At 41.3% G+C, this 21,274-nt stretch overlaps 1 protein-coding gene across 4 annotated transcripts in view; it reads right to left on the bottom strand.

Moving 5' to 3' along the window:
• LOC140734164 (uncharacterized) overlaps positions 1–21,274 on the bottom strand; it is a 140,659-nt gene that overhangs the window by 60,821 nt on the left and 58,564 nt on the right. Inside the window, exon 1 of one of the 4 annotated variants that reach the window (XM_073057794.1) lies at positions 21,063–21,159. The exons of the other annotated variants lie outside the window; for them this stretch is intronic. The gene's annotated coding sequence lies outside the window, so the exon portion shown is untranslated. Of the gene's footprint in view, positions 1–21,062; positions 21,160–21,274 lie in introns of those variants that run through there. 4 annotated transcript variants of the gene reach the window in all.

Here is a 21,274-nt window from a genome sequence, read left to right as displayed (position 1 = left end):
ACGGGAGGGGGAGTGGGAAGGAGTACAAGCTGGCGGGTGAGATGCGAGACTGGGTGAAAGGGAACATGGCTGGGTGGGGAATGGGAATGAAGTGAGAAGCTAGGAGGTGATAGCTGGAAGAGGTAAAGGAGAGGGAATCTGATAGGAAAGGACAGTGGATCGGGGAGAAAGAGAAAGAGGAGGGGTACCGGAGGGAGGTGATTGGGGTTGAGTGGAACAGAAGGGGTGAGAAGGAGAGCCAGAATGGGGAATGCAAAAAGAGAGAAGGTGAAGGGGGAAAATAATCAGGTTAGAGAAACTGATGTTCATGTAATCAGGATGGAGGCTACCGACACGGAAAATGAAGTGTTGTTCATCCAGCCTGAGTTTGGCCTCATTGTGGCAGTAGAGGAGGCCACGGACAGACATGGGAAGAGGAAGTCAAATTTAAATGAGTGATCCTGTTATTTTGTGAGGGCAGAGCAAAGATGTTCAACGAAGCGGTCCTCCAATCTGCTTCAGGTCTCACCAATGGAGGGAAACATCAGGAGCACTGGACACAATACCACAACAGGCTCACAGGTGAAGTGTTGCCTCACCTAGAAGTACTGTTTGGGAGACCCCCCCTACCTTCTTTCTCCCCTTCCATCTTGTACTCCTTACCTCCACCCACTTTCTTATTCTAGCTTCTTCTCTTTCCTGTTCAGTACTGATGAAGGGTCTTGGCCTGAAATACCAAGTGTTCTTCTGCGGATGCTGCCTGACCTGCTGAGTTTCTCCAACATTTGCCAGAGGTCACAGCGTACTGAAGCAGAAATCTTCTCCCCCATTGCCATTCCAACAACATTATTTGCACATTGCTCACTTTCCTGTTTATGCAATCTTGTAAAAATTGGATGCCTAAATTTGCCAGAAAAGCTGAATCATTCCCAGGAATTCTGTTTAAAACACATATATGTGTTTTAAATGGAAAAGATATGCTGGTATTGGAGAGGGTTCAGAGTAGTTTCATCAGAATAATTCTGGGAATGAAAGGGTTGAAGTATGAGCACCATTTGATGTCTCTGGGCCCGTACTCGCTGGAGTTCAGAAGATTGAAAGGGGATCCCATTGAAATCTATCAAATATTGAAATGCCTATATAGAGGGGATCAGGAGTGGATGTTTCCTATAGTGTGGGAGTCTAGGTCCAGATGATACAGCCTCAGAACAGAGGAATGCTTATTTAGAACAGAGATGAGAAGAAATTCTTTAGCCAGAGGGTGTTGAATCTGTAGAATTCATTGCCACAGACAGCTGTGCAGGCCAAGTCATTAGCTATATTTAAAGTGGAGGTTGATAGGTTCTTTGTTAGTTGAGGCATCAAAGGTTACAGGGAGAAGACAAGAGAATGGGGTTGAGAGGGATAATAAATCAGCCGTGATGGAATGGCAGAGCAGATGTGAAGGGCTGAGTGGCCTAATTCTATGTCTGATCTTATACCTCTGGGGATCTTTGCAAATCTCTGTAAATACCCATATGGTCTTTGGATTCACTTATAAGTTATGATGCACTCTTGGGGATTCTTTGTTAGCATGATATACTTCTTAATTCCAAGGAATTCTCTGAGAATGTTAGTGGACTCATGATAATTTCCTTCACATATTGATACTATTGTGAAATATAACTATTGTCTTGGACACAAGGGATTGTGCAGATGCTGGAAAGCATTACATACAAAGTGCCAGAGGAACTCAGCAGGTCGGGCAGCATCTAATTACTGTCTTTTATAGCTTCTGTGGTTTATGACGAATACATAAAAATATTTACTAATTGAGCTCTGACCATGCTGTGCTTATGAATCAAAAAGCACAGAAATTTTCCAAGATTAATTTCAGGGCAACAAATACTTGATGTTCTGAGGCCCAGGAACTCCTCCTTCCTTGCCCTCCACATTCCCCTGCCCACCACTGTTGGTCTCAAAATGTATGACATTATGGCAAATAAATCTGTATCTTTTCTTTCTGCATCTCTCATAACCTCAGAATGTGTCATATCTCCTCAATGCCAAATGTACTGACTGAAAGCCAGTCGTGTTTGCAATGTACCAAACATTGCAGCTAACTTTTCATGGTGCCAATTACATTCTCAGTCTCACCACACAAAACGCTGGAAGATCTCAGCAGGTCAGGCAGCATCGATGGAAATTAATAAACAGTCGACGTTACGGGCTGAGACACTCCTTCAGGACTGAGAAGGAAGGGGGAAAACACCAGAATATAAAGGTGGGGGGAGGGGAAGGAGGGTAGCTAGAAGGTGATAGGTGAAGCCAGGTGAGTGGGAAAGGTAAAGGCTGGAGAAGAAGGAATCTGATAGGAGTTGACAGTGGACCACAGGAGAAAGGGAAGGAGGAGGGAACCCAGGGGAGGAGATACGCAGATGAGAAGAGGTAAGAGGTGACATTGAGGAAAAGAGGAAGAGGGGTGGGGGAGGGAATTTTTTTACTGGAAGGAGTAATCGATATTCATGCCATCAGGTTGGAGGCTATCGAGACGGAATATTAGGAGTCACATCTTCACTCCAATGGTGGCCTCATCTTGGCAGAAGAGGAGGCCAAACCGACATGTCAAAGTAGGAATGGGAATGGGAATTAAAATGTTTGGTCACCGGGAAGGTCTGCTTATGGCAGATGGAGTGGAGGTGCTCGTTAAAACAGACCCCAATTTGCTGCATTTAGTTATTCAGAGACACACTGTGGAACGGGCTCTCTGGCCCAATGAGCTGTACCACCCATCAGCCCACCGATTTCATCCTGGTCTAGTCACCGGACAATTGACAATAACCATTCAATATACTAACCCATTTGCCTTTGGACTGTGGAAGGAAACCCGATCAGCTGGAGGAAACTGGATCACCCGGAGGAAACCCACGAGCTCACAGGAAGGATGTACTACTCCTTACAGAGGTGCTGGAATTGAACTCTGAACTCTGGCATCCTGAACTGTAATCATGTCACACTAACTGCTACGCTGCTTTAAAAAACACCATAATAGTATCTTGAAAACACGTATCCCCTACAATTTGGCCAATAGTTAGCTCAAAACATGCAGAACCAATCCGTCTGGTTGCATCACGTTGTCTGTGGGAGTTTGCCGTGCTTTTATTTTCCATATTAGAACTCTGTGCACACTTCAGAAAAATGCTGAATCGGATGTGAGGTGCTTTGGGGGATGTGACAGGTGCTGGAGAAACACAATCTCTTCAATGGAATTGCTTTTGCTAATTAGATAGGCATTATGTCCTGGACTTTGGTGACTGTGAATATACTAGAGATGAAGTGATGATCTTCTCTGCAAGCAGAACAGAGTTATAGGACTTAGAACTGTACAGCACAGGAACAGCCCCTTCAGCACACAACTTTAGGCCAAATTAATTAAGCTAATGATGCCTAATTAGACTAATCACTTCGAAGATTAAAGATAAGCTTATTTTCTCGCATGCATACTGAAACATGAAAACATACAGTGAAATGTGTCATTTTTGCATCGATGCTTTTCGAGGATTGTACTGGGGGCAAGTTCGGACACGATGGAATGGCAGAATAAACCCGATGGGCTGAATGGCCTCATTCCGCCCCTGTGTCTTATGGTCAAGGTGTCACCGTGCTTCAGCTGCCAACATATAATGCCCACGATTTAGAAATCCAAAGTAACACACACAAAGTGCTGGAAGAACTCAACAGGGGTAAAGAGTAAACAGTTGATGTTTCAGTCCTGAGGAAGGGTCGTTTCCAGCATTTTGTGTTGCGTGTTGTTACGAGTTAATAGGTATCTTGCACTCTCATTCTGTAAAGAACTGGAGATACTATAGGAAGATGAGTGCTTTCAAGGCTAAGAATGATGTTTTGTTTAACATAAAAATATCATGAGATGACAAACAAAGAGTATATGTAGTGAGATGCTGAAGATGTTCTATAGGTCAGTTGTGGAGAGCGCCCTCTTCTTTGTGGTGGCGTGTTGGGGAGGAAGCATTAAGAAGAGGGACGCCTCACGTCTTAATAAGCTGGTAAGGAAGGCGGGCTCTGTTGTGGGCAAAGTACTGGAGAGTTTAACATCGGTAGCTGAGCGAAGGTCGCTGAGTAGGCTACGGTCAGTTATGGATAACTCTGAACATCCTCTACATAGCACCATCCAGAGACAGAGAAGCAGTTTCAGCGACAGGTTACTATCGATGCAATGCTCCTCAGACAGGATGAAGAGGTCAATAGTCCCCAATGCCATTAGGCTTTACAATTCAACCGCCAGGACTTAAGAACTTTTTAAAAGCTATTATTAATGCTTTTTGAGATAGTGATTTAGATGCATATCATATATTTTTTTTTACTGAGTTAAGTATTGTATGTAATTAGTTTTGCTACAACAAGTGTATGGGACATTGGAAAAAAGTTGAATTTCCCCATGGGGATGAATAAAGTATCTATCTATCTATCTATAAAATGGAGCAGGGATGTTAATCACAATGTAATTGAAAAGTAGATCAGTCTTTAGGCCTGAGGATCATTGTACACAGCCTTTTGCAAAGGTCAGGGAATCTCAGAGTCTTCAGGTCTGAGCATTTTCGTCTGGTCATTGTGCACACCCTATCTTCCAGTGTTGAGGAATCAACAACAAGGACAAAGACAAGTGATGACAAGGGCTGCAGGCCTCCCAGGGTAGTGAGTCCTCCCAGGGTAGTGAGTCCTCCCAAGGTAGTGAGTCCTCCCAGGGTAGTGAGTCCTCCCAGGGTAGTGAGTCCTCCCATGTTGGTGGGTCCTAGGATTGGGCAGGAGGCACAGAGGACTTAGATATGTAAATTGGGGAGTCCAGAATTCAAGGTCTGAGTTCGTGGTCCTGTCATTGGGGAGCGCTGAGGTCAATACTGGAGGCTGACGCCCAAAGGTTGATGGGAAGTCGGGAAGTTGATGTCCAACACCAAAGCCCTCATTGTGCAAGTCCACTGGGGAAGACAGAGGTCTGATGTCTGTGAGTCCACAGGAGGCCTGGTGGTAGTAACTTCTGGGGATGGAAGACTGTATATGTGAGTGATTGGGTAAGTGTGCGAAAGGAAAGGGGCTTGTTTTACCGTTATTGTTTTCTTCTGTTGTTCTAGCTTAACCCTTGCATTACAATGAAGTACATAAAATATTACAGAACCATACAGGCCCTTCAGCCCACAAATTTGTGCCAACCTTTTAACCTACTCTAAGATCAGTCTAACTCTTTCCTTCCTCATAACCCTGCATCTTCCTATCATCCATGTGACTACGGAAGATTTTCTTAAATGCGTCCAAGGTATCTGCCATTAATGGTCTTATAACAGCAGACTATATCATTTTTCACAATGTGCACTCAAGGGTCATTCCCTTGGCTTTGTCACTGCTGCACCTTCATAATAGACCCATTGTAGAGAACGTAAATGTCCCTAAGCTATGTGCCTCCACCACCACCCCCAGCAGGGTGTTCCATGCACCCACCACTTTCTGTGTAAGAACATGTCTCTGACATCCACTCCTCACTTGTAGAGTTCAGACTCGCAACTGCAAGGGAAGGAATCTCAGGGTTGCACACGGTGACATAAATGTACTTTGATAATAAATCTACTTTGAATTATACTTCCTCCAATCACCTTAAAATTATACCTTGTCGGATTAGAAATAAATACATGGTAGAATATATTCTCCATTAACCAGCAGTCAGAAAAAATCCGATTTGGAAACTAAATACATCATGGTTTGATCTGCTAATTGTTTTTGTTCAGAACAAAATCTATTACCATTCTTTCAACACTCTCTTTTGAATTATTACATCGTGAAAGAGGAACAAAACAGTACCAAAATAAACATAACTGTATTGTGGGAGAACTCCTTTCCAGTGATAACTGCTTCCTTTGTTAATTAATTTTATTAAGAAAACACACTTTAACAATGAAGCCTACTTCATCCAGAAGTAGATTGTGGATCCAGGCAAGAAGTGGACTTAGCAAGCTATCAATAACAGCAGCTCTGTGCTAAATGATAAGAAGGTGTGAACAAGATTCATTATTTGGCAGTAACAGAGCTTGCAATCTCAATTCAAATACATTACTTTATTGCTGATTTTGTGATGCAATATGAAGTCTTAACAGGGTGAGTGTCTGGGTGTTCCCTGTTCACTCAGTGCCTCGGCGGCCAATCATGTTAATTCTACTCCACGTTACTGTTACATGTCTGTCCATGAATTGTCTTCAATTGCTACAGTAAGGCCACTCTCAGGTTGGAGGAGAAATATCACATATTCCGTCTGGGTAGCCTCCAACCCGATGGAATGTTTATTAACTTTTCTAACATTCTATAATTTCTCCACCCTCCTCCTCCTCCTCGCTTTTTCCATTCCCCGTTCTGGCTCCCCTCTTACCCCTTCTCTTCTCCTCAACTGCTTATTGTCTACCTCTGGTGCCCCTCTGCCTTCCCTTTCTCCCAAAGTCCACTCTCTTTTCTCCTATCAGATTTCTTCTTCTCCAGCTCTTCACATCTTTGACTTATCACCTCCCAGCTTCTCACTTCATTCCCCCTTCCCCACCCACCTACTTTCCCCCTCACCTGGCTTCACCTAGCACCTTCCCCTTCCCTCCTCTTATTCTGGCTTCTTCTCCATTCCTTTCCAGTCCCAATGAAGGGACTTGGCCTGAAATGTCAACATTTTATTCATTTCCAAAGATGCTGCCTGACCTGCTGAGTTCCTGCAGCATTCTGTGTGTGTCACTCTCTGTTAATTTAAATCTTGGCCAGGCTGGGGTCTGTGCCTCCTGCTGTGATAAAATTGTGCCTGAGGTTAATAGGGTAGTGATCGAGTAGCCAGCAATATACATTCAATTCTCATTGTCATCGCTTGGAAATTTAAATTCAGCTAAATTTAAAACATTTAGCTGGCTGGTAGTGTAGTGGCATCAGCACCGGACTTCAAGGCGAATGGCCCAGAGTTCGAATTCGGCTGGCTCCTTGCGCACTTCCCATCTGTGTTGAGCTAGCAACCCAGCCTTGTAAAAAACGGTCAAATGCTATGGAAATGGTAAAAATGCCACCCATTGTGCCACAAGATGGGTTGATTCATTATAGAGCCTAATGGCTGAGGGTAAGAATGACCCCATGTAGCTCTCTTTGGAGCAGCGCCGTTGTCTTAATCTATTACTAGAAGTGCTCCTCTGTTCAGCCAAGCTGGCATGCAGAGAGTGAGAAACATTGTCCAGAATTGCCAGGATTTTCTGTAGGCTCCTTTGTTCTATCACAGCCTCCACCAGTGTGTCCAGTTTGACTCCTATAACAGCCAGCCTCTCTAATCAGTTTATTGAGCCTATTGGCATCACCCGTGCTAATGCCATTGCCCCAGCACACCACCACATAGAAGACTGTACTGGTGACAACAGACAGGTAGAATATGTGAAGGAGTGGCCTGCAAACTCCAAAGAGATCGGTATCCTCAGGTTGTAGAGGTGACTCTGGCCCTTCTTGTACACAGCCTCTGTGTTCATGCTCCACTCAAGACTGTCATCCTTTTCCCCTCCCAGGTACTCACCATCAATAGTAACAGGGAGCTGTGCAGGCTTAGTTTTCCTAAAGTCCATCACCATCTCCTTTGTCTTACTGATGATGAGCTGCAGATGATTCAGCTTGCACCATTGGACAAATCCTCCACCAGGGCCCTGTATTTATCCTCATGCTCTCCCTTCATCCTCCTAACTATTGCTGAGTCATTAGAGAATTTCTGCAGATGACATGACTCAGTGTTATATCTAAAGTCCGAAGTATACAGGGTAAACAGGAAGAGAGCCAATACAGTGCTGCTTCTAGCCATGTCTGACACACAGCTCTGAAGCTGCACAAACAAGGCGAGAAAAGGGCTATCATCTCCTTTATAACGCTCATTAAAGTCTTTAACCTCCAATCTCAATATCCAGTTCAGAGAGTTTTGTCTAATTGTACCTAAGGATAGTTAAGTGTGCTGTATAAATACAGATAGTTGCTGTCAGAAAGAAGTTACTTTGTCATATAAAACTCAACTGGTTCACTCATGTCCTTTGGAATTAAGAAAATAAGACCATAAGACATGGGCAGAATTAAGCAATTCACCCTATGGAGACTGCTCTGCCATTCCATCATGGCTGATTTATTATCCCTCTCAACCCCATTCTCCTGCCTTCTTCCTGTAATCTTTGATGCTCTGACTAATCAAGAACATCAGACATAGTAACTGGGGGAACAAGGAAATGACGGATGAACTGAAGAAGTATTTTGCATCAGTGTTCACTGTGGAAGACACCAGCAGTATGGTGGAAGGTCCAGGTGTCAGGGGTCATGAAGTGTATGAAATTACCATTACTAGAGAGAAGCTTCTTGCGAAACAGAAAAGTCTGATGGTAGATAAGTCACCTGAACCAGATGGTGTACACCCCAGGGTTCTGAAAGAGGCTGCTGAAGAGATAATGGAGGCATTAATAATGATCTTACAAGGATTACCAGATTCTGGAACGGTTCTGGAAGACTGGGAAATTGCAAATGTCACTCTACACTTCAAGAAGGAAGAGAGGCAGAAGAAAGGCCAGTTAGTCTGACCTCAGTGGTTGGGAAGGTGTTGGAGTCGATTGTTAAGAATGTAGTTTCAGAGTACTTGGAGGCACATGATAAAATAGGCCATTGTCAGCATGTTTTCCTCAAGGGAAAATCTTGCCTGACAAATCCTTTGAAAAAATAACAAGCAGGATAGACAAAGCAGAATCAGTTGATGTTGTGTACTTGGATTTTCAGAAGGCCCTTGAAAAGGTGCCACACATGAGGCTGCTTAACAAGTTACAAGCGCATGGCATTACAGCAAATATTCTACCATGGATAAAGAGGTGACTGATTGGCAGGAGGCAAAGTGTGGGGATAAACAATGCCTTTTCTGGTTGGCTGCCAGTGACTAGTGGTGTTCCACAAGGGTCTGTCTTGGGACTGGTTCATTTTACGTTATATGTCAATAACTTGGATGATGAAATTGTAGGCTTTGTTGCAAAGTTTGCAGTCAATACAAGGATAGGTGGAGAGGCAGGTAGTTTTGAGAAAAAAGGAAGCTATAGAAGGACTTAGATTAGGAGAATGGGCAAAGAAGTGGCAGATGGAATACAGTTTTGGGAAATGTATGGTCATGCACCTTGGCAAAAAAATGAAAAGGTTGACTATTTTCTAAATGGAGAAAAAGTACGGAAATCTGAGGTGCAAAGAGATTTAGGAGTCCTTCTACAGGGATCCCCAAAGGTTAACTTCCAGGTTGAGTCTGTGGAGGGGGGGGGGGGAGGGGGGAGGAAAATGCGATGCTAGCTTTCATTTCAGGAGGACTAAAATATAAAAGCAAGGATGTAAGGTTGAGACTTTATAAAGCACTGGTAAGGCCTCACTCAGAGTACTATGTGCAGCTTAGGCCTCTTATCTTAGAAAGCATGTGCTGAAACTGGACAGGGTTTAAAGGAAGTTCACAAAACTGATAGCAGGATTAAACGATTTGTCATATGAAGGCTGATTGATGGCTCAGGTCCTGTATTCACTGGAAATTTGAAGAATGAGAGGTGACCTGTCGAATGGCAAATATCTTGACAGAGTGGATGTGGAAGGGAAGTTTCCTATGGAGGGAGCCTCAAATAGAGGGGAGTCCTTACAAAACAGAGATGAGGAAGAATTTCTTTATGCAAAGAGTGGTGAATCTGTGGAATTTATTGCCACAGGCAGCTGTGGAAGCCAAGTCTTTATGTATTTTTAAGGCAGAGCTTGATATATTTTTGATTGGTCAGGGCATGAAGGGACACAAGGAGAAGGCAGGAGATTGGGGCTGAATAGAAAAGTGGATCAGCCGTGACAAAATTATAGAGCAGACTCGATGGACCAAATGGCCTAATTCTGCTCCTATATCCTAGGACCCATCACGGGCACTTGCCTCCTCAGCCAGGTCATCTTTAAAAGGTGATGCCTCAAAAAGGCGGAATACATCATTAAAGATGCCAATCACCCAGGACATGCCCTCTTCTCATTGCTAACCTCAAGGAAGAGGTACAGGAGCCTGAAAACACACACTCAACAGACAGGAACTGTGTCTTCCCTCCAACATTGGATTTCTGAACAGACAATAAACCCTTGAACACTATCTCACTATTTTTCCCCTCTCTTTTTGCACTAATTTAATTTATTTTTAATATATTAACTCTATATTGCAATGTACTGCTGCTGCAAAACAGCAAATTTCACGACATATGCCAGTAATATTAAACCTGATTCTGAACTGAACGTTTCACTGTCTGAAGTAGTTTTGCTTTGAATGTTTCATTGTCTCTTTGTGAGAAAGGAAGAAAATCACATTTATAAAGAGTCTTTTAAGATCTCAGGTCACCTCTACAGACAGCAGATTACTTATGAAGTTTAATAACTATTGTAATATAGTACCGTGTCTTTGTACATACAATACAGACTAAGGAACACAAGCCGAAGAATTTGGCCATGCTGTCCCACTGCAAGAGCAGTTATCACCCCTCAATCACCAGGCTCTTTACCAGAAGGGACAACTTTACTCAATTTCACTCACTCCATCACTGAACTGTTCCCACAACCTATACACACTTCTATGGATTCCTCATCTCAGGTTCTCAATATTTATTGCTTATTATTATTAATATCATCATCATAATCATTATTGTTATTATTTAATTCTTTAGTTATTTTTGTATTTGCACAGTTCATTGTCTTTTGCATATTGGTTGTTTGTCTTGTTACATGCATTTTTTCATTGATTCTATTGTGTATCTTTGTATTTACTGTGATATATACTACAGTACATGGTGATATATATGTACTTCGATAATAAATTTACTTTGAACTTTGAACTTTAATTGTGGTTGATCTGAACATTGTTATTGATCCCATTTTCCTCTTTGATGCCCATAAACCTTAATTGCTCTGATATCGTTCTGAGCCTTAAATCCATTCATTGACTCCTCCTCCACAGCTCTTTGGAGTAGAGAATTCCAAAAATTCACAATCCTTTGGCAGAGGGGGAAAGTCTCAATATTACATGGTTGAGCATGTACAAAGTTCAAAGTAAACTTATCAAAGTACTTGTATGTCACCACATGGAACACTGAGATTCATTTTTAGCGGGCATTCACAGTTAATGCAAAGAAACACAATCCAATCACTGAAAAACTGCATAAACAGTGGACAGGCAACAAACTACAAATACAAAAGAAAAAAATAATAAATAATAAGCAATAGATAATGAGATCATGAGGTGAAGAGTTTTTGAAAGTGAGTCCATTGGTTGTGTGAACAATTCAGTATTGTGCTGAATGACATTGAGTGAAGTTATCCACTCGGGTTCAAGAGCCTAATGGCTGGGGGATAGTAACTGTTTCTGAACCTGGTGGTGTGCATCCTGTGGCTCCATTGTCTTCTTCTTGATGGCAGCAGTGGGAAGAGAGCATGAGCTGGTTGGTGGGAGTCCTGCTTTCCTGAGACAGGACTCCGTGTAGATGTTCTCAATGGTGGGCGGGGTGGACTTTACCTGAGATGGACCGGCTGGGCTGTATCCACAACTTTTTATATTCTGACACATGCTCCGGGAGGGAGAGAGGGAGGGAGGGGGAGAGAGCGAGAGGGGGGGAGAGAGAGAGAGAGGGGGGGAGGGGAGAGAGAGAGGGAGAGCGAGAGAGAGAGAGAGAGAGAGGGTGTGTGAGTGAAGACTGAAGATAAGTTTTACTTATCACATATATGTACAGCAAAACATACAGTGAAATACACCTTTCGCGTCTATGGCCAACACAGTCTGAGGATGTGCTGGGGCAGCCCACAAATATCGCTATTCTTCTGGTGCCGTACCTTTCAAATATCTGGACCTGACTTGCACTACCGTACTTTCCCTTTTCTATTTTCTAATTATGATTTATATTTTAAATTTTTATTATATTTACTTTGATTTGTACTTCAGGGAGTGCGAAGCGCAGAAACAAATATCACTGTGATGATCGTACGCTCTAGTATCAATTGTTTGGTGACAATAAAGTATTTGTATTTGTATTTGCCAACAGAGCATCTCCACACCTTACTAATCCTAACTTGCACATTTTGGACTGTGGGTGGAAATCAGAGCACCCGGAGGAAACTCACATGGTCATGGGGAGAAAGTACAAACTCCTTACAGCGGCAGGAATTGAAGCCCGATTGCAATCCCTGGCATTGTAAAACATTGTGTTAACCACAACTCTGCTGTGTTGCCACATGTTTGTATGTGAATATGCATACGTGAGTATTTGTGTGGGTATGCACATATATATATGTATGTATGTATGTGTTTGTGCACATGAATCTCTATGTATATACTTGTGTGTGTGTGAAGGACATGATATATGTCATATATGTAGACATCTTTATTTTATTTTACACTGTGGCTGAGTACATCAAATGTTTATAAATGTGTAATAGAGTACAGCTGGTTTACCCTTGGCTGACTTCTGAAATGCTGTGCAGAGAAAAAGGAAATTCCTACGCAGAGATTACCTCAGCATGCTCCAGAATATAAAAAAAAGTAAAAGCAAGATTTGTGAACTTCATTGAGGGATTGGATACTGAAATAATTAATTGAAGTTTTGTTGCAACATGATCTAAATGTTTGGGTTTACTTAAACTGACTCCAACATTAAAACATGGGAGAGAATGTGATATCAGGTACAACACTGGAGATTAGAGAAATGGAGACTCAGTGTTGAAAGTTCGAAGTAAATGCATTATCAAAGTGCATATAAATCACCATATACAACCCTGAGGTTCATTTTCTTGTGAGCATTCACAGTAAATACAACAACAGAATCAATGAAAAATCGCACACAAGACGGACAAACAACCAATGTGCAAAGGACAACAAACTGCAAATACAAAAAGAGAAATAAACAAGTTAACAAAAATAAATAAATAAGCAATAAATATTGAGAACATGAGATGAAGAGTCATCGAAAGTGAGTTCATAGGCTGTGGGAACATTTCAGTGTTAGAGTGAGTGATGTTGAGTGATGTTAAGCTCTGTGGTTCAAGAGTCTGATGGCTGAGGGGTAATAACTGTTTATGACCCTGGTGCTGTAGGTCTATCTATAATATTACCCTTCAGGTTTGAATGCTTGTCAAAACTGAGGAGGTGCTTAGACAGAGAGCCTGGTTGTCTCATCTGTAATGTCACAATGAGATGGGATGTAAGGAAACATTTGGCATGTGAAATTGATGAGTGTGTCTGACCCAAGGGTTCCCAACCTCTGTTACGCCATGGACCCCTACCATTAACCGAGGGGTCAGTCAACACCAGGTTGAAAACCGCGATTTCTGGAAAATGTTCGGGACTGTTCAGGGAGGATAGAATGAACGTAAATGGAATTCCTGTGAAGGAATTCCACAGGAGCAGATTAGAGAGGTTAGCCAAAGGAAAGTATGGTATATCAGGCAGAAAAATTTGGAAAGCAACTTGGAAGGACTTCCTCACAACTACATGCTAGTTAACTTGCCAAGGATTATTCAGCCACAGCATTTGTGACATTATTACAATTAGAGAATCAAAGTAAAAAAACGGCAGTGGAAAAGCCCTTCAGCCCAACATGTCCATGCTATCCATGGTGCTCACCAAGCTAATCCCATTTCAGAATCAGAATCAGGTTTATTATCACCGGCATGTGATGTGTAATTTGTTAACTTAGCAGCAGCAGTTCAATGCAATACGTAAAATAGAAGAAAAAATAATAATAAATAAGTAAATCTTATTCAGTATACTATATACAGTATAAGTATATTGAGTAGATTAAAAATAGTGCAAAAAACTGAAATACTATACATTAAAAGAAAAGCGTCCAAGGGGTTCAATGTCCATTTGGGAATCAGATGGCAGGGGGAAGAAGCTGTTCCTGAATCGTTGAGAGTGTGCTCTCAGGCTTCTGTACCTCCTAACTGATGGTAACACTGAGAAAGGGGCATGCCCTGGGTGCTGGAGGTCCTTAATAATGGATGCTGCCTTTCTGAAACACCGCTCCTTGAAGATGTCCTGGGTACTTTGTAGGCTAGTACCCAAGATGGAGCTGACTAAATTTACAACCCTCTGCAGCTTCTTCCAGTCCTGTGAAGTAGCCCCTTCGTACTAGACAGTGATGCATCCTTTCAGAATGCTCTCCACGATACATCTATAAAGTTTTCGAGTGTACTTGTTGACAAACCAAATATCTTCAAACTCCTAATAAAGTATAGCTGATGTCTTGCCTTCTTTATAACTGCATCTATATATTGAGACCAGGTTAGATCCTCAGAGATCTTGATACTCAGGAACTTGAAACTGCTCACTCTCTCCACTTCTGATCCCTCTATGAGGATTGGTATGTGTTCCTTTGTCTTACCCTTCCCGAAGTCCACAATCAGCTCTTTCGTCTTACTGACGTTGAGTGCTAGATTGTTGCTGCAGCACCACTCCACTAGTTGGCATACCTCACTCCTGTACGCCCTCTCGTCACCACCTGAGGCTCTACCAACAATGGTTGTATCGTCAGCAAATTTAGATGGTATTTGAGCTATCCTAGCCACACAGTCATGTGTATACAGAGAGTAGAGCAGTGGGCTAAGCACACACCCCTGAGGTGCACCGGTGTTGATCGTCAGCGAGGAGGAGATGTTATCACCAATCCGCACAAATTGTGGTCTTCCGGTTAGGAAGTTGAGGATCCAACTGTAGAGGGAGATACAGAGGCCCAGGTTCTGCAACTTCTCAATCAGGATTGTAGGAATGATAGTATTAAATGCTGAGCTATAGTCAATGAACAACATAGGTGTTTCAGTTGTCCAGGTGGTCTAAAGCTGCGTGTGGAGCCATTGAGATTGCATCTGTTATTGACCTATTGTGGCGATGGGCAAATTGCAATGGGTCCAGGTCCTTGCTGAGGCAGGAGTTCAGTCTAGTCATGAACAACCTCTCAAAGCATTTCATCACTGTTGATGTGAGTGCTACTGGGCGATAGTCATTAAGGCAGCTCACATTATTCTTCTTTGGCACTGGTATAATTGTTGCCTTTTTGAAGCAAGTGGGAACTTCTGCCCGTAGCAGTGGGAGGTTGAAAATGTCCTTGAATACTCCCACTATTTGGTTGGCACAGGTTTTCAGAGTCTTACCCCAGGTACTCCATTGGGACCTTTTGCCTTGCAAGGGTTCACTCTCTTTAAAGACAGCCTAACATTGGCCTCTGAGACAGAGATCACAGGGTCATCAGGTGCAGCAGGGATCTTCACAGCTGTAGTCGTATTCTCCCCTTGAAAGCGGGTATAGAAGGCAATGAGCTCATCTGGTAGTGAAACTTCCGGCCATTCATACTACTGTGCTTCATTTTGTAGTAAGTAATGTCTTCCAAGCCCTGCCAGAATTATCGTGCATCTGACGTTGCTTCAACCTCGTTTGAAATGATCTCTTCGCTTGCATTTGTACCATATCCCTTTAAATCCCTCCTTCTCATGTAAAGTCTTTCCAATGTTATTATTGTACTTACCTTAATCACCTTCTCTGGCAGCTCATTCCACATACAGTATTCACCTCCCTCTGAATGAAAAAGTCACATCTCTGGTCCCTTTTAGATCTTTTCTCTCTCAATTCTGTCCTTCAGTTTTTAGTGCCTCTTCCTGGAAGAAGACAGTATGCAGCCACCCTGTCTATATCCCTCAAACGTACCGGTTGGTAGATTAATCAGTCACATGGGTGTAGCTAGTGGCATGGGCTCATTGGACCTGAAATGCCTGTTAATCTGCTGGATCTCTAAATAAATAAATAATAAAGTGGGGGAAAAAACACAAAATGCTGGCAGAACTCAGCAGGCCAGACAGCATCTATGGGAGAAGGTAGTGACGACGTTTCGGGCTGAAACACTTCTATAAAGTGATTCTTTCCTATAACGGGGCAACCACTCCAAGTTCAGTGTCACCAACATCTTGTACGACTGCAGTATAATATTTCAACTCCTGCACTCAGCTACGGGGGAAAACTGCCACAACTATTCCAACCCCAAATATGGGAAATTTAAGTTAGCTCAGTGTCGGAGTTATTACAATTCTTGTACGTCAATATCTCAAGCACAATTGAATTATGATAGCTTTCAAATAAAATAGAAAAGTGCAGGCTCCCTGTTTATACTACAGGCACAGGGTGGCACAGAGCACTCAAGTCTTTAAGCCCTTTCCAGGGATCGTCACACTGTCTAAGAGTAGGCTTTCCAAACAGAGTAAAGATTACGGTAAAATCCTCATGAATACTCAGCCAGCATGATTTTAAACTTCATCTAATCAATTATATTTACAAGTAGTGCTGATCAGTTGCCTTATGTATTCAAAGTTCAAAGTGAATTTATTATCAAAGTGCATATATGTCACAAAACACAGCACTGAGATTTATTTTTTGCGGGCATTCACAGTAAATACAAGAAACACAGTAGAATCAATGAAAACCTCCCCAACAGAATGGACAAACAGCCAATGTAAAAGACAGTAAGTTGTTCAAGTACAAAAAAAAGAGAAAAAGAAATAATAATAATAATAATAAAAGCAATAAATATCAAAATCATGAGATGAAGATTCATTGAAAATGATCAGTGCTTGGCCAGGCACTGGGTTTGTATTTTTTTTTTTATTTTTAGTTTATCTTTATTAAATGAGCAATTTTGTTACATAAAAACACAATCAAATTCTGAATAAATTTATAAGCCCCTTAAAGTGCAACTGAATTGAAATTGGTGATAAGTACATTCAACATGTTATGTTTTTTTTCAAATTTACCACCAGCCTGTCACTGAGCAGGGCATCCCACAAAGGACTAGGGTTTATTAGCTGCCTGCACTATTTTAAAAAGCCAAATGCAGCATTTTCATAGCAATATGAATGAAAGCTGTAAACTTTGCATGCCTGATATGTATTATTGTGAAGGAGTTTTATTAGCAAAAACATAATTTAAAAAATATATATTCAGCTGAGCTTTGAGTGTGATTTTTCAGTTTATCAGTTAAAATATATCTTCAACTGGGCTTTGAGTGTGATTATATAAATTATATAAAACAGTTCAATCCCAATAAATGTAACAAAGTAAATTTAATTATATTTGGAAATTAAAGTACAACGCACAAAGTTCAAAGTAATTTATTATCAAAGTACATATATGTCACGAATACAACCCTGTGATTAATTACCTTGTGGGCAAACTCAATCAATTTACGAAGACCACACAAACTAGGGTGTTCAGCCAGAGTGCAGAGGCCAACAAAATGTGAAAATACAAAAAGAAACATAAATAAATAAATAAATAAACAAAGAATATTGAGAAAGTGAGATGAAGAGCCCCTGAAAGTGAGTCAATTGGTTGCGGGAACATTTCAATGATGGGGCAAGTGAAGTTGAGTGAAGTTAGCCCCTTTGGTTCAAGAGCCTGATGGTTGTGAGGTTGTTCCTGAACATGGTGGTGTGAGTCCTGAGGCTCCTGTATGTTCTTCCTGATGGCAGTAGCATGTCCTGAGTGGTGAGGGTCAATGATGACGGATGTTGCTTTCCAGTGACAGCGCTTCATGTAGATGTGCTCAGTGGTGGGAAGGGCTTTCCCCGTGATGGACTAGGTCATAATCAGAGAGACATGGCCCAGAAGCAGCCCCTTCGGTCCACAAGTTTTTGGGATGTGGGGGGAAACTGGAGCAGCCAGGGGAAGCTCATGTGGTCACTGGGAGAAGGTTAAAAAACATTTCAATAAATGCTTGGAGGTGTGTTGGGTCCTTTTCATAGGTACTTCGACCTCCTGTAAGTAACACACAAAACTCAGCATCACGGGCAGCATTTATGGAGGGGAATAAACAGTCAATGTTTTGGGTCAACTCACTTCATCAAGAGTCACAGATCACTGCAGCACAGAAACAGGCTCTTCGGCCCATCAAATCTGAGCCAAACTGTTATTCTGCCTGGTCCAAATATATGGGATTAATGAGGAATTAAGGGAAATGTGTATTTAATGGGAGCTGAGTCTTGCCCTGAAATGTTATAATTCAGTCCTGTCCACAGATGCTGCTTAAGCTGCTGAGTGCCTCCATTACTGTGTGTACATTGTTCTAGAATTCAGCATCTGTAGTCCCCTTTGTGTCTCCTTTATGACCTCCCCGGAACTGGATCATTCTATGTCTGGACCTCAGCCATCCATTTGTTGTCCAGCACATGCTGATATCTGAAATTTTGTTTTATCATTTATAATAAACAAAATGGGAAGAAAAGAATTAAAAGCCCCTTAAAAACTTCATACAGTTCAAAAGTTAATTTATCAGCAAAGTAGATACAGTAGATGACACCAGGTATACTCAATAAATCAAATGACCATGATAGAATCAATGAAAGACTGCACCCGATAGAGCCGTCTTTCAGGCCAGCTTTCCCTCAAGATATAGAATTTACATATTTCAAAAGCTGAAGGTGCATTATCTGTACAAACACACAAAGCAATGGAAGCAGTCTAATATGCAAAAATGGAAGCAATCAGAAGAGAGATGAGGTGCAATTTCTGTAGATAGAAGGTGGCGAATCTGTGAAATTCATTGCCACAGATGGCTGTGTAGGACAAGTCACTGGATGTATTTAAATCGGAAATTGATAGATTCTTGATTAGTTAGGGTGTCACAGTCTATGTGATTGACAGGGAAAGTAAATCAGCCATGATCAAATGGCAGGGCAGGCTCAAGGGGTCAAATGATCGAATCAAATGTGGTCAATCGGTGTATCAGAATCAGAATCAGGTTTATTATCACCGGCATGTGACGTGAAATTTGTTAGCTTACAGCAGCAGTTCAATGCAATACATAATCTAGCAGAGACAGAAAAAAAAGTAATAATAAATAAAACATAATAATAAATAAAAAAGTAAATTATGTATTTTGAATAGATTATTTAAAATGTGCAAAAACAGAAATACTGTATAGTAAAAAAGTGAGGTAGTGTCCAAAGATTCAATGTCCATTTAGGAATCGGATGGCAGAAGGAAAGAAGCTGTTCCTGAACTGCTGAGAGTGTGCCTTCAGGTTTCTGTATCTCCTACCTGATGGTAACAGTGAGAAAGGGGCATGCCCTGGGTGCTAGAGGTCCTTAATAATTGGCGCTGCCTTTCTAAGACGACGTTCCCTAAAGATGTCCTGGGTACTTTGTAGGCTAGTGCCCAAGATGGAGCTGACTAGATTTATAACCTTCTGCAGCTTCTTTCGGTCTTGTGCAGTAGCTCCTCCATACCAGACAGTGATGCAGAAGGGCAGAAGATGTGGGAAGGAGTAGGTGTCATGATTTAACCTGGTGGTTGCCAAGAAATGAACCCTTCATTCTCATTGAATGTATGAAAGCAAGATGAATTATTCCAGAACACAAGAGATTCTGCAGATGCTCGAAATCCAGAGTAGCACACACAAAATGCTGGAGGAACTCAGCAGTTCAGGCAGCATCTATGGAGAGGAATAAACAGTTGACATTTTGGGCCAAAACCCTGCAATGAGTTCTAACGAAGGGTTTTGGCTTGAAATGTCGACTGTTTATTCCTTTCCATTGACGCAGCCTGACGTGCTGAGTTCCACTGGAATTTTGTGTGACTTATCCCGGTGTCCATCTTCGAGATGTAAAGCCAAAGAAATAGATATATAGATGCATTCTTGAGAAACTTATCAATTAACCTGAAGTTCTTAGCTAACATTCACTGTGTTTATCTGAACAAGGTCTCTCCACGAAGGGGAAAAAGGCAAAGTCAAGTCGCTATCTCAAATCCATATCAGTGTTCATCAATGAGATAAAAACATCTTTCACTGCAGTGGGGCAGACCAGAAGCTCAACAATGGTATCTGTAGCTCTTATGCTCGAAGTTCAAAATTCAAAGCAAATTTAAAATGTCATTTTCTTGTGGCATTCGCAGTAGATACAAAGAAACAGGAAAGAAAAAATGAATAACCACACACAATAAATGCAAACAAACAATATGCAAAAGACTACAAGCTGTGCAAATACAAAAATAAAGAAACTAATAATAGTAATAATAATAATAATGGTTAATAGAAGCTCTGAATATCTATAAACTACACCCAATACTTGTGAAATTCCTATGACATTGTACTGGAGTAATATAGTCACCCCTTCCAAAAAAAACCAAAAAAAAAACCATTTTCAAAATAAACAGAGATATTTTCCAGTGTGACTCTCTGAGCACACTGTGGTTTTGTCTAGCTTTAAACTCCCTCTTTAGTTTATTGAATCAGATGAAAATAGGGATCATATCAGAGATACACAAACAAATTACTCCTTGATATACCTTCAGTACATGGACGATTTGAAATTGAACGTTCCTTTATCAGTAAAGCTAAAACAATAAATTCAAATAGTAGAACTATTTTCTAAAGATATAAACCTGAACTCTGGACTAGATAAGTGCTGAACGTTAAAACAAAGAAAAGTGCTAGTAGAACAGTGCAGAAGGATACATTACAACAAGTGGATGAATATAATACATATAAGTATCTGGGATATGAACAAGGAAGAAAATAGATCATAGTGTGATAAAGGGAAAAAGTTTGACAATTTACTTCAAGGCTTAAGAATATCTGCCAAACAGAGCTCAATGGTTAAAATATAAGAAATGCAACACTCGCTAGTCCCATATTAACATAGTCTTTTAGCATAATATCTTGGTCTGAAACCGATCTGGAAAATTCACAAAGAAAAATAAGAACTGAAATGACAAATTTCAGAAAACATTATGTACATTCAAATGTATTTAGATTAACATTACCTAAGACAGAAGGGGGGAACGGAATAACAAACATAAAACATTTACACACAGTCATATAAAACTACTAAGGATATCAGAATCAGATATACTTTTATCAATAAAAACAGGATGCAGCATTCCATGCAAGCATATGCAATTTTCATTTTAAAAAAAACGTACCATTAAACTTAAAAGAAAGCACAACCCAGAAAAATGAAGAAATGATCACTACAGAAGAAAAAGTTACCCAGTGGGGAAGCATGAATCCACATGGAAGACATCCTTACGATTTGAGTAGACTAGAGGTTGACAAGGAAGTGTTGAACATCTGCTCAGAGTTGTAGAACTCTTCCCAGAAACAGAGGGGGGTTCCTTGTGGCAATGCAGGGCCAGGTGGTTCACACAAAAAAATGATCAAAAATACATAATAAAATGCCAACAATGTCAGACAACAATTGC

This window comes from Hemitrygon akajei, chromosome 10 (assembly GCF_048418815.1).
Source record: "Hemitrygon akajei chromosome 10, sHemAka1.3, whole genome shotgun sequence".
Lineage (NCBI taxonomy): Eukaryota > Metazoa > Chordata > Chondrichthyes > Myliobatiformes > Dasyatidae > Hemitrygon > Hemitrygon akajei.
Note: the sequence above shows the minus strand (reverse complement) of the source record. Positions and strands in the feature narration are given on the sequence as shown.